The sequence below is a fragment of the Hyalella azteca genome, unplaced genomic scaffold (genome assembly GCF_000764305.2).
Source record: "Hyalella azteca isolate HAZT.00-mixed unplaced genomic scaffold, Hazt_2.0.2 contig14244, whole genome shotgun sequence".
In the NCBI taxonomy this organism is placed as follows: Eukaryota; Metazoa; Arthropoda; class Malacostraca; order Amphipoda; family Hyalellidae; genus Hyalella; species Hyalella azteca.
This window is the reverse complement of record NW_025944135.1, coordinates 160368-174643: the sequence shown is the minus strand read 5'-3', so window position 1 is coordinate 174643 and position 14276 is coordinate 160368. Positions and strand designations below refer to the sequence as shown.

The 14276-nt window shown below is 36.5% G+C and overlaps 1 protein-coding gene across 1 annotated transcript in view; it reads right to left on the bottom strand.

Moving 5' to 3' along the window:
• The window catches only part of LOC108679989 (extensin-2), a 44669-nt gene extending 34438 nt beyond the window's left edge, over positions 1-10231 (bottom strand). Inside the window, exon 1 of the mRNA XM_018168741.2 lies at positions 10177-10231. The gene's annotated coding sequence lies outside the window, so the exon portion shown is untranslated. The remainder of the gene's footprint in view (positions 1-10176) is intronic.
• Positions 10232-14276: the final 4045 nt, after the last annotated feature.

Below are 14276 nucleotides of genomic sequence, written 5' to 3'. Positions count from 1 at the left end.
GAGTTAAAAATTCCCCTTAAATGGTAAAGACCTCGAACGATTGTGCTATCGTGCATGGTATGCAGATACAGTGTCTTTCCCTTACTCCCTCTCCACTTAACATGTACCCATACGGAGCTTGTGCAGAGTTGAAAAGACATACATGGTTCTAGTAAAATAAATTCAATCTATTGTTCGCTAAGTAAGGCAACAAAAAATATGCGGTGAATACTGATTGATGTTAAATTTATTTAACACAGGATTCCGCGAAACTCACAATAGTTTTCAAAGTTTTGCAAAGCCCAACTTTTAGCAAACCAGCAATCCATTTCAAATTATAGAAATATAAAAATTACCGAACATTTTTAATGAACAGATACTATAACAACAATACAATCAGATGAGAATCTGCTTACCTTAACAATTTTTTTTGAACGCTTCGATTTTTTCTCTCTTTGTTCTCGCGACTGTAAAATGTTATTTCATTTATTTCCCTTCAGATAATAAACTCTTTGAAATAAACCGTTTAGGAATATCATTTTATTATATTGTTGAGAATTTTGGCAGTGTTCCTTATCAAGTCATTTGGGTAATTTAGCTATGCAAATAGAGCTATGTATGCAAATTAAGTACATTATACATTTAAATAACGAACCTCACGCCCTTTGTGGCATACCATAGTTTCTTTTAATCCATGAAGTGAGAAAACTGAATAATTCATGAGAAGGAGATTAAGGGAGTAGCCACTGAGCTTTGAAATAATGAAACGTGCGAGAAGTTATTCTAAGTGTCTCCGCAGCTACAAGTTTTATCAATTTTTTGTCATAAGTAAATGATAAATTAATAATTTATTTATCGTTATTTATAATCTTTATCATGATCATTTAATTCATTTAGTGTCATTTGAAACTATTCAAATGTATGGAATTGAAAGAAAAGTTATCGTCATAACTGAAATTGCAAAACGCGACGATGTGTAAAGATCATTCTACCGATAAAACAGATATCATATTATTGCTATTATTTACCTCAACGTCTTGTTCTAAATTCCAATTTTGTAACAATATTTTTCATCAACATTTAATTTTGGCAAATTGTTTCGAGATAATTAACTTTTTCAAGTTCTTTTTAAAACAAACTTCTCTATTTATGCTCTGTTGTAGGCTCTCATGATTCGTGTACTAAAAAGAATGAGTGGCTCATATTGTACAAATCGTAATCTACGCGTAAATTTGCCCAAACTGTGTCAGGATGACCCACACAAGGTCAACAAGTGCGTAGCTATCTGGAAAAAGCCTAAGTCATTTGTATGAGAGTATTCTCAAGGTGTGTCAAGTAAAAAAATGAACAAAAATTTCAATAGGTCCTGTTTGTTTTACAGCGCCTGTTGTCGGAGATGTAACCACGGCAATGGGAGGATGAGAACGTCAGCGGGTTTCCCTCTCATCAATTGTGACGAGCAGCAAACCCAGCGCGGGCAGCTGTACGTGTCAGACGGAGATTAATGTCAACACGGCGCGAGTTGGCGCTGCTGTGGGCAGTCAATGGCTAATTATAACACGATTATTGCACTTATTAAAATCTTCAATATATTTTTTCAAATCATAAAATCATGTAAGCATTTCTGTAATCATGTAAGCATCAGTTTATTACAAAATTTTTGTTCGCATTTAGTGCGTATAGGGTAAAATAATGCAGCTACTGATGGGGCAGCTGTTAAACAGTGATTTAATTCTATTTTTTGTGTTATTTTCTCTTTCCTAAAATATTATTTTAGGAGCAGATAATCCCTTTTCATTAATTTACTTTTTGTAAAAAATTTCTTCAATCATTTATGTAATACGAGGAAAATTATCAAATAATCGCCGTACATAATTAGGTTCACTGGAAACCCTAAAAGTTAAAGAGAAGCATACAGGTTACCTCTAGTCGGACAATAAACGTTTGTTAAGCTCAATTCATTTAACATTGCACGACATATTACCATGAAGCATCAGAGGTACGGCCCCCAAATCAAATAAATTTTCACTTATTAATCGGGTCAAAACCTCGTACGCTTTTATAAGACGACTTCTTTCGAACGACGATTGTGAATATATATTCATTTGAAAATAGTCAATATGTTATAATCCGTCACATGATATTTAGTTTTCCTCTGTTCGATAGGCAAAAGTTATACTATATGTCCTTTAAAAATCCCAAAGCCATCGAGGGAGGAATCGCTGTTCTTAATAAAAGAAAATAATCACCAAAGCCAATTAGATTTCGCTGCAAATTTTGAGAAGTTTTCTTCGACTGGAAAATTCGAGAAACAATCCTGGTATAAAGAAGCCCATGTGATCAATTACCCCCTTTTTTATTTTGGTGTGAACGAAATAATTCAGAAATTTTCAGAAATGTGGACGTAAGAGCTCGTAGCATTTCGAATCAAATATGTTTTCATTTAAGCCAAAAATCTGTATTGCAACATGAGGTTCAATACGGACTATGCCTATTAAGGGCAACACGAGCACGTTAATACTTATGACCGTTATTTACCGTTTGGGAGTTGACGTAGCAGTCAATATTTTTAACATTAATGAGACGTGGTTGAAATTTACCAATCAGTTAAGTTTTTCAGAAGATAATGTAATATCCTTCAAATTTTATGTTTCTGAAAAAGTTTTGACAATTTAAAGGAGAATATTTTTATTTTAATTCGCCAGATAATATCATAATTAATTCACAAATTTTAAAGGAACAGCACTTGCATCCATCAATAAACATGTTTCACTGTAAGAATTGGTAATCTACACGACGCTTTTCTAAAGAAACGTAAACAAACTAGAAATAAATATACTTAGTCTAAATATGCCTGATGCACAAAAAAGCCACACATGAAAATGTTTATAACAAAATATCTCGCTCTCTACATTTCTCCCAACCAATTCCAATAACGCACCAACATTTCACCTAGCTTTAATCACTGGTTTCCTTGAAAGAAGTGCAGTCGCTGAACGAAATTTCAGCGCTCAGCTCATGAGAGTGCGTTTAGTGGCAAATATTCGCACCGCTGTGAAGTGGTGAACCGTTTCAGTGGCTTTAACAGTTACTAGAAACAGTTTGTCTGAGTTAGGTGTTATGGCTTCTGCCAAAATGTTAATTTCTCGTTAGCTTGAAGCTGTTAATGATAAAAACTTCAAGGTTCTAGGCTCATTAAGCAACCAGGTATCGGTAAACATATGCTAAGCCCCGTCGTGAAAGCGCTGCCTGCCACGGTACCGTGCTTCCGGAAGTCATCGGTGTCGCTCGTTATATTCTAGACGGCGTCGTCAAGCAGGCAAGCTCTTCATCGACGTTATTATCAACTGTGATTTCCCTGACTACAATGAACTGAATGTTTCGCCTTGTGCTTTGGCTCTTTACGAGGAAGAGCAGGAACTTCTTCGTTAGTTTTCGTTCGATCCTATGTTGTGTTCACCAGATCTTAACTTTGAAGACGGAATAGTGTGCTTTGCAGCCAATAAAGCACAGTTATGGAGGGCGAGAGCAACAAACAAAATAGCTGTCTTAACGTAATGTTTACATTATTTTCATATGTTTTGTAAACACATTCATGTGTGTCAGACAAGTGACTTGATTCGAGCAACACGGAATATATTCTTCTTGTTATATATTGTACAGGCATATAGTAAATTCGAACTACCCCTTGCTTTTGTTACCGTGGACACATTCCCATTGCATCATAAATTAATTGTCCGAGTTACACGGAAGATTGTTCCTTTAAAATCAGGAAATGGACTAGATGATGCACCAAAAACAGTTTTCCCAGTATTGGCTATCGTTCTCATGAGCAATTAAAGCAAAAGTAAAAACTTGTAATTACTGCAAGCAGCGGAGTTTCTCACACGGGATTGTCAGTAATAAGGTCGACAAGGAGTGATTCCTCGGAGCGAAAGTAACGCTTCCGGACGCTCGTTGCAGTTGTTATACACGGGGTTTCAATTTAATCTAGTTTCACCTGAAGTTATTCTTAAATCACCGTTGCTAAAAAATTGTTAATGTTGAATGTGCTAAGAATATTCGTGGTTAAGTTTATCAAAAACTGATTTTTGCGTTTTAGGTTGATAAACTGTTGATATAATGCGTCCATCACAATAAGAATGATTATTTACTACGTTATTGTAGACTACAATGTATCTACTGAACTACATTGCTTTCTATTAAACGTCATAGCTGTGGTTCATTATTTATACCTCTTCACGCGATTTAAAAAATTTTTAATCCTAATGTCAAAATTCCAGGCAGAATCGGATATTAGGAGTTTAAGTCGAGCCAGAAAAAATTGCAGAATTTTTTGAATATTTTCCCAACAATTTTCTCTTTATCGATCTGAAAGCAGAAAAAATGACAAAACCTACTGTGATGTGAACCACACTTCAAAGTTAACAAAAGTAAACCCATCAATCAATTATATGTTTATGTTAGGACAACAGATACCAACCATTCCTGAGCGTTCAATTTAAGAACAACGATATTTTTGACTAGAAATCTTATTATGCAAAGATGAGTGTAATAATGTGTTTTTTTCGTGTCAAACTCTGAAGAAACCTGTAACTAATACGTGCAATATAATGTTCTTCTTGTACTTTATAAATATCGAAAAACAGAAATTTTAAAATAGCAAAATAATAATTACACTCACACTGAAAGACCTTCTAGCCGTTCATTATGCATACGAGTACAAACTGCCCAGTGCAATGGACAAGACAGAACTGAGCTGCGATTCAAATGCTGCTATTGTAAGTCCGACAGATACACGGTGAGATAATATATCAAGCGGCCTCATGGCTGCCCATGGCAAATGTGTTGCACAATGTCTCTTATTGTACCGAAGGTGAACTTTAATAGGTTCTGCCTGTGACAAAAAATAAAACATGCCATAACAATCGCATATTCTAAGCATAATAAGAACCCATTGCAGAAGTAATATTCGTGGTTGCTACATTGGATTGATCGCTACACTACTTCTACACATTGGATTAATCGCTATACATCGCTACACTAAATCTCTAGAATTATGAGCAAGTAAAGACAAAAAATTACCTAATTCGTTTTCATTTCGAAGTCTATATAGTGACTTTTAGAAAATTCATATATTGAATGATTTATCTCATACTGATTGGATTCCATCTTAAATATAATTTATATTATATATTTCTGACTTTATGCTTCCCTTTGTGTGTATACGGATATATTTCAGTGCATCAAATAAATGTAAAACCATCTGCACTCAATGACGTCTTAAGAATGCTGCAAGCACCAACAGCAGAAACAGCAGGACGTCGATCTCTCCTCTTCTCTCCCAGACGCATTGCACTTTTACCACGTGTTTGTAATCCAGATATTCTGACAGCAATGACAACGATTGCTCCAATTCCCAGTGCAATTTCACCGCCTGGGCTGGATATGGAACAACGGCGGCCGCAGCAAAGTTTGACAAGCGTCCTTTACAAACACGCACTGCCGTCTTCGCTGGGGCTTTCCTCACAAGCTTGGCGTCCAGAGAACATATCATCATTTCGAAAGCGGCAACGAGTATTGTCTTTGTAAACGTAAACGAGCAAACGCTAGTGAGGAAAAATATTTATAAACTGTTTCCCATTCGAGCGCGCACTGTGCTTCAGGTTTGAATTGCAGGTCCGTGACTCCAATGAAGAAAATGGGAACGATTATTTCGTTTCATTCGTCAGATGGATTAATATTGAAGAGAACCAAGGACATGATCAGCGAACCATGATTTTTTAAGTAAGTGAAAAAAATAAAAAAATTACTTCGTCGAAGGCTTCATTGTTAAAATAAATGCAAAAAAAACGGAAAATTTGACACAAATCAAAATCGTGATCACTGTTGGCATGCTAGAGAAAATTAATTAATAGCATTTTTGGTGATAGAGCTGCACATACGTCAAGTTTAGAGTTACACTCCAAAGATCGTAGCTCCATAGTTATTTTACTTATATAGTTTCAGTAGATAATTTTTATTTACATTTAAGAATTTTTTAAATTTATGAAATATTATTAAATTTCAAAATTTATCAATTCATAAAACATCCACATATATTTCGTCACTGCAAAAAAACCAAATGCATGACAAAACTTCAGTTTTCTCGATCAGATCGCAGCCATGATCGAACACGCATTTTAGCTAGTCAAGCAAGCTGAGTTTCAAAGCAAGTCCCAGTCAGTCCATGTCCAATTGGCTAGCCTTTGTCCGTGCAATTAAGGCAACATTTTCCTGAAAAAATGAGCTATACACATCGATAAAGTAACATAGTCACTTAATCTTCTGCAACGCCAATTCGAAAAGTGAACTCTCCCTACTGAAAAAATAACGCACGACATATTACCTTAAAATTGACAATAATATTATTTTTCTATTGCTTGGCCTGTAATTCAAGTCTCTCTTGAAAGAATTATCAAAAGAAGTCTGATTTCCGTCAAAAACCATGGGCTTCTTTTCTATAAAACATTACATGGTTTCTGAGTCTCACAAAAAAGAGAATCAATGGGAATTTATTATAATTTATTTCCTAATCTAGTTCGATGAAGGTGAACAACAAATTAACTGAAATAACTTTATGCAAACTAATATTTATTAATGTTATAAAACGGACGTTTCTCATCGCAGGGCTGTCGTTCCTGAGGACAGGCATTAGTAAATAATTGCCCGTAACATATTGAGTAAGCATCTCACAAGAAAGGCCCATAAAGTGAGGGAAATATGGGACTGCAAATTTTCTGAGCTTTATCTCTTTCAACTTCTTTGAAACAGGAAAACCATCAAAGAAATGCCCATGAAAGAGTCATTAGAACAGCCATAAATTGCCTGCCCTGTTATGTTAATAATGAACATATTGAGTCAAAATTCCTTTGAGACACTGAGAGCGGAGAAATCTGAGTGGACGCTGATCTGCTTGTATGGTTGGCACATATGAGCGAGCAGCAGCCGCACTGTCTTGAGTTTTTTCTTTTATGGAAGAGTGAGGAACAGATTTCACTCCTTGATTAAAAAACTCGTCAAGCTTCATCGCCGCATGGTCGGAATTTTGGGCCGGCAGGAACGCTGCTCTGGTCTCTAGCCAGGCGCTGGGTGCTCACTCTCTCCAGGACATTTGCCTTCAAATATCATCATTGCACAGGGCATTGAAACTACTGAATTTAAACTGAGTTTTGTCTCCTAAATAAATATATAATTGACTAGAGTGAGATTGTCCACAATATTCTAAAATATTCTAACGAAATATTTTAGAGATCGGGTGGGTTCGATTCATCACTATGAAGGAAATGCTTATGTGAGAAAATCTGCCTTTCAAATACACTGCCGAATACTACTTACAAGTTTCACCTACGTTTAACTGCGATTTCGTTGAGTATATTTGAACAGTTATTAATGCCTACATAGCGAAATTGAACACTCCATTTGGCCAATGTCAATATCCAGCCCAGAACCTGGAAAGTCAGTTCAACCTCGTGTCCATCTTATCTTTTGAAGCTTTGTAGGATAAAAACTTCTGTTAACGCCCAGACTTTGGATCCGAGCAACATCTCTGGATCAGCGAGTTTTGGTACCACCGAGTTATTCACCAGAAGCTAAAAAAATATTATCCCCAGACATATGTGACCAAATGAACTTGCACTTTAATCGAGAATACAAAAACTTCTTCAGCACTAACTTGTCAATTGTTTTTAATGGGGCATTGCTCATATTTATTCCATCGTCTAGTCATGACTTTGAAGTTTGTTTGACCCACACTTTTGGAGAAATTCAAAGTACCTGACGCTAAAAAATACAACTTTGATCTATCATTCACCATATACACTTGTTACTTAAAACCAGAGATTCTGAGCGAAGACAGCAATCTAAGCAATAACTTTAAATCGCAACTTTGATATTTTGTATGAAGATTTGAAGTTGATAATCACTTATATTAATGTGGAAGGACATGGACTAAGAAAAGTTCTGTATGCAAACTTCCATACACTTGCTGATGTAGGCGTACTTGATGCATAGGACGGTTAGTCAATTTTAGGTTTGAGGTGCCGCAGCCGCAGCTGCGGAGAAACTTAGTCAAAAAAGTTGCCGAACTACAGACCCGCCCTAGGCATCATCAAGTAGGCAAGTGGAGCATAGGTGCTCGTACCTCGAATCTTTCAGTTTTGTGTATCTCTGGTACACTCAGGAGGACCGAACCCTACACCATGTAAGGAGCCAATTTACCATGCGGTACTACAATATTTTCCACCGTAATTTGACCTATAAAATTTAAAGTAATTACTACACAAAAGGTTTACAAATTTGCGCCCGTGTAAGAACTATCATTCAGTAAAAAATTTTATTAGTTGTTGAAACCATCTACAGGACCAATAAGCGCAAAAAAGAGCCCAATATAAGGCGTTATTCGCAGGTTCATGTACGTGTGCTCCACCGTAACATAATCTAGCTCAGTTTGATGAATGACACACACACAGACAAAGCCTGATCCTCGACCTGCCATAAAGATAGCGCTGAGTTGTGACACTCATCCACCATGTCTTGAAAAGTTTAAGTGGTGAGCAGCAGACACGAAAACTTCTCAGAATTAAATTCTTGTTATATGAAGTACTAGAAGTCTGAATATTATATGTTTACATAAAGTGCTAGACGTCTTGATATTGTAAGGATATTCAACTTCCAAGAAATCCAGAACGCGTGTAATTTGTTTCGAAATTATATTGTTTGTAGTAAGGCTATAAATTACCCGTAATTGAAAAAAAAAATCTAATTTAAAGGAGACATAGCGTCTTTAGATGTATCTCTTAGCTGAACACAATAATAATAGATTAATTAAACATCAAGTATAAATAGATAGAGCCCATTTTTTCTAAGAAATCTCAGGCTAACAAACCGACAGAAAAATAGAAATGTTAAAACAGCAAACAAATTGCACATTAAGATTCATATACGATGTACATTGTACATTAATCTGTGCATTGTTTACATTGTTTAGTACGTGAGCGTCCAGAGACTTGAACGCACGCACAATGAATACTTATCTATGCGCTCGGATTGGAGATTGCAATGCACAATACTGAATAATCTACATGAATCCATTAATAATGTACAGTGTAAAATTACCAGCTATATATGTTCTGAAGACTATATTGTGCAATATAAAGTGTGTTTATTAAAAAACTATAATAAAATAATGCACAAACTCATATCTTTGATTATAGAAGAAAGATATATAAATCATTAGCTTAATACTGCATAAATAATACACAAAAAACAAGATCTTAGCACCACTATCGTTGAGGACTCCGGAGCGTCCCGTAATTTAAAAATCCATCTTCCACTTCCACGTTGCACGTTGATTTCGGTTCATTTAATGACACTGTCATGTTCATTAGTCATGAACACTTTCATTTGCGATTTAATTCGTATCACTGTCTCACTTCACGTTCACTGGTCGCACTCATTTTTCACTGTTTGCCATTTTCACTTCCGATCTCGTCTTTCTTATTGCCGTTAGTTAGCAAGCGATGACGATGACCTGGAAAGCTATAGACTAGTGGCAGAGGTACTAGTGTAACTAATGACACCAGTGGCTTCTTTCAACAAGAAGATGTAAGTGGGAAGAAGGATTAAGCATTCAGAGCGCTGTCTTCCTAGACCTAGACTAATGACCGCCCTCAATGGCCACGGACCGTGCGCTGCTCAGCTCTCCCGTTACCATGTGACGCTTCGCTCATGTGAAGAGTAAAACGCTTTGCTCATGTGATGAGCCAAACGCGTTGCTCATGTGATGAGCAAAACTCAAGTGATGAGCCAAACGCTTTGCTCATGTGATGAACCAAACGCTTCGCTCATGTGATGAGCAAAACGCGTCGCTCATGTGATGAGCCAAATCCTTTTGTCATTATCATCAGTTACAGGTCAACCGGCTGAATATTTAAATCTTATGTAAGTTGCATTCTTGAGTAATAATTTCCAACGAAATTTTGAAAATATGTCACGCCTGAACTTGCTTGCACATTTTTTTTTTGTGACAAAAAGAGATTTATTTACGATTTTCTCCAATTCACGAGCGCCCAGCACAGTAATCCGGCAGAGAGGAGGTCACGTCGTTTGAAAGGTGATGACACAGCAAGCGTGTAGCGCAAACCGGCTCCTGCTTACCTGATAAGCGAAGCTCCGTACCACACGACGGCAGACGGCGAACTGATGCGTGCATTTGCCGCGACGGGGGTTTTATATGGAGGACTTTCATCGGGGGCGGCCTTCTGTTGTGTGGATACTCAGGCCTCCGGAGTATGTAACTCTTTTAGGACCGTGATGCCTATGATTAGTTTAGACGGTTAACATTTTTAAACCGGATCCATTAAACGTCGTCAAGGTTATTCGTATCTAAAGGCTTTGGGAGTAGAGTTATCCTAAGAACCTACAAATAGGCGGGTATCTTCATCAAGAAGACGCCAAGGTTGATCAAAAGTTTTCCAGAGCAAACAAAAATAAATAGACGGTAAACTCCACTCCCGATATACATAGATGACATGAAAACGCCTGTCTTGCCTCAATTCACAATTAGGCCTAGACTCGGATGAATCGTTGTTGTTTGTAAGTACGTCTTTATTACAATGTGATATAAATTACGATTAACACTTTTATTGAATCTTACTAATCGCATGAGGAGTATTCAAGATTTTACATTACTGTTATATAAAAATAAACAGCTTGTCTATCTCTTAACTATAGTTCCTTTTATAAACCTGTATAATAACAAAATAACTTATAAAAATAATTAACTACTTGAAATGGCTTGTTAGTTATAGTCTCAATTAAACGACATATTACCATCATAAGCTCAATTAGATAAAGAAAAGCTTGACTAAAAACTTCGAACTCAAACGGAGGTCAAGCATTTGGCCGCGCCTGAAGTGCCATGTGACGAAAGGTCTGACCGAACAAGAACTCTCCTCCAACCGATCTCCACCTGCATCTACTGGAATCATGCAGATCTCCAACAGCATCAACCTGAATCCACCCGATCTCCCACAGCATCAACCTGATTCCAACCGATATCCACCAGCATCAACCGGAATTCGAGTGATTTTCACCAGCATCAACCGGAATCCAACCCATTCATACCAGCATGAACCTGAAACCAGCCGATTCGTACCAGCAGCATCAACCGGAATTCCGCTGATTCTCACCAGCGCCTCAATCGGACCTCAATTAACCGATTCCCACCAGCATCAAACGAAATCCAGCCAATTCCCAGCTTCAACCTTCAACCATGCAGCTGATGCGGCATCAATGAACCGATCGCAGCAGTTAAGTAATTGTACATTATATGTTGGATAAGTTATTTGATGCAAATTATTTATTAAAAAGAATTAGCCGCAAGACAAATTAGAAAATCCACGTACATCTCGTACGGTAACAGGTAACAGAGATAAGTTTCCATTGAACACGAACAGTCTGACGCAAATTTGAAAATTATTCACAAATGTACATAAACGTTTAATGATTTGCATAATTCTTCGCTGGGAATTCTCTGAGCAAACAAACACCAAATAAATTATTAATTTGACAGCCTGAGCTCACATAGCATAATGTATGCATCCGAATATAAAATAATTTATGTAGCGTTAAATCAAGAGTAATGCAGTTGCGTGGAAGATTCGTAACAGAAGCACTTTTATGAGCACTTTTCTTTCGATCTATTCCTGTTTATACTTTTTAACATATTTTTCTTCGAAGCCAACATGTATTCCCTTACGAAACAGTGACTAAAAATGATAATTTGCACACTGAGTCACATATTTAATAAAAAATTTTCAGCTAATACTTCAATGTTTGTTCTCAATTGACCCTACACGAGCCTCAACTACATTCTGATAAACAAAGTTAATATATAAGAATTTATATTGTGCAAACATTTGAGACTACGAATGCATAAGCGAAAAATTAGTTTTCTCATTGCAGATTTTTAGTTCCATTTTGATCATCTATGAATAGCTAAGAATAGAATGCACATTCATTATTTCACAATTTTGCATAGCGTGCTTTTTAAAATCTTGAATGCATAACAATTAGTATCTCTCAAATTACTAGTCATGCGCTATTCACAATGAAACATGACTCTTACTATATAATAACACGCATGGGAGAGCGTGGTTCTTCTTCAATGCTACTTCAGATCAATTCACGTTGTTTCTCAACACACTTGAAGCGACTATAATTTATTCACAAGTTTGCGGTTGGCGTTCACACCATCTGGCGGTCAGTGCAAGCAAGTGTGAAGTAGAACATCACACGTTGGCAGAAGGCCATTATATGCATGCGAAATTTCGCACGCTCCTGTTTGCTTTCCATACGCGAAGAGCCTACAGGCAATATGATGCAACATTCTCCTTCGCCATAACATTCCTGAACAAAATATTCCACCAGGAAGTTAGGGAAATGAGAATCGTTCATCAACCTGACGTCGATCTTTAATGGACTTTCGAAGTTCATTGCTATCAGATGAAAGTATTTTTTGCGGAGATGATTGCTCACGCTGTGTGCAGCTCACAGATGACATCTGATATCACGCGTATGTGAAATGACTCAAAACGGTAAAAGAAGAATAATTGCCATGTGGTTTCTTTATCTTGATCGTTAGTGAGACATTCATCCATTCCTTAGTGAGACATTCATTCATCTCCTCGAATGAAGGAATGTGCATTCGATGGAATAGCGAGGATATCTTCTTCAAATCGCCAACTCGACGGAAAAGCTATCTTCCTGATCAGACTTATCCATATAGGTTAGCATCATTTCCAGATCGGTGGTCTGAATCGTAAAAAAAAGATTCAATACAAACTCCAACAAAATTGATTTCAATCGAGAGAGAATTGATATTTTATTTCGAGAATAATAAATCCTAACTCTTTCATGGAATTTGTATATTTAAATACTTCTACCTATAGCCTTATGACTGTGACAGAAATATTTTCACACATTTATACATAGTATCTATACAGGTCCTTTATATTAAATAGGTCCAGTCGAAATATATGGTATATCGAATACACGCTATTTTAGATATTAATAACCGAATTCTTTTCCAATTTGCTCCCAGTTCTTGCCAATGCTGAGCGACAAACGCGCGTCAAGTCATGTCTTTATTTGCAATTAACTCTTGGATCTACCGACTTTCAAACTAAGGTTGAATTGAGCCTTCTTTCACCGCCAGTATAAATGGTCTTAATCGGCCCCTGATAATTGTACTTTTGAATAACCAATGATAAAAGAAGGCTAAGGATTGCGAGCTACTTCAAATCTATGAAACACTTAACAAATATACCAAGAACGTCCCTGAAATACTGTTAACGGAGGAGTTATATATCCACAAGAATTAACACATCGCGAATTAATAGAGTTAGAGGATAATGAAGCAAGAAGTGTTTTAGGTCAACACGCATCTGCACATTACAAATGAGTAGATTTTGAGGTGGATGAAGCAAGCCCTGTGACTCGGCCAGATATGACCTCGAGAGCCGGAACTGCCGTTAATTGCTCTCTTGTCTCGTAACAGAGATTCATGGCAAAGTTTAACACACATTGTCATTTGTTCACAGCGAGTTACTCGGGTGTTGAATTTAAAAAAATATTTTTCAGTGGACTCTGATTAATGGCTGACATTTAGAAAGCTCGATGCAATGTTGCCAACTGATGAAGATGGAACTTTTAAGACTCACTATAGTAGAATCTCAAGACTCACTATAGTAGAACCTCGTTTCCCAAATCATGATGTAATCAATCAACTATTCGAAAATGAGCAAAAATTTTAGAGTCGTTCACAATGATAAAATTATATTAAATATTTCCAGTGCTTGAGAATTGATTATCTTCGTTATTCCATAAGCAATATATATTTACAAATTCAAACTGTTATGCAACTTTCATTATATATTCAAGCTCGCCGGGGACAGTGCAGAGAAATGGTGGGAAATTCAACATATCGAGATCGAAACTAAGCCAATGTACGTGCCTATACTCGACGTAATATAGAATGTAATATTTAATAAATGAATAATAATGATAATATTGGTAAGGAAAAACGAAGGAATACAATAATAATAATAATATTACTGAGAAAAAATTAATGAAGATAATAATAATAATATTGTCAAGAAAAAATTAAGGAAAGATAGCAGAAATTTAAAGCGTACGTATTGCTTACACTACCCATGTCAGCTGAACAAAGTACAATGTTGCTACTTTCAGCGAGC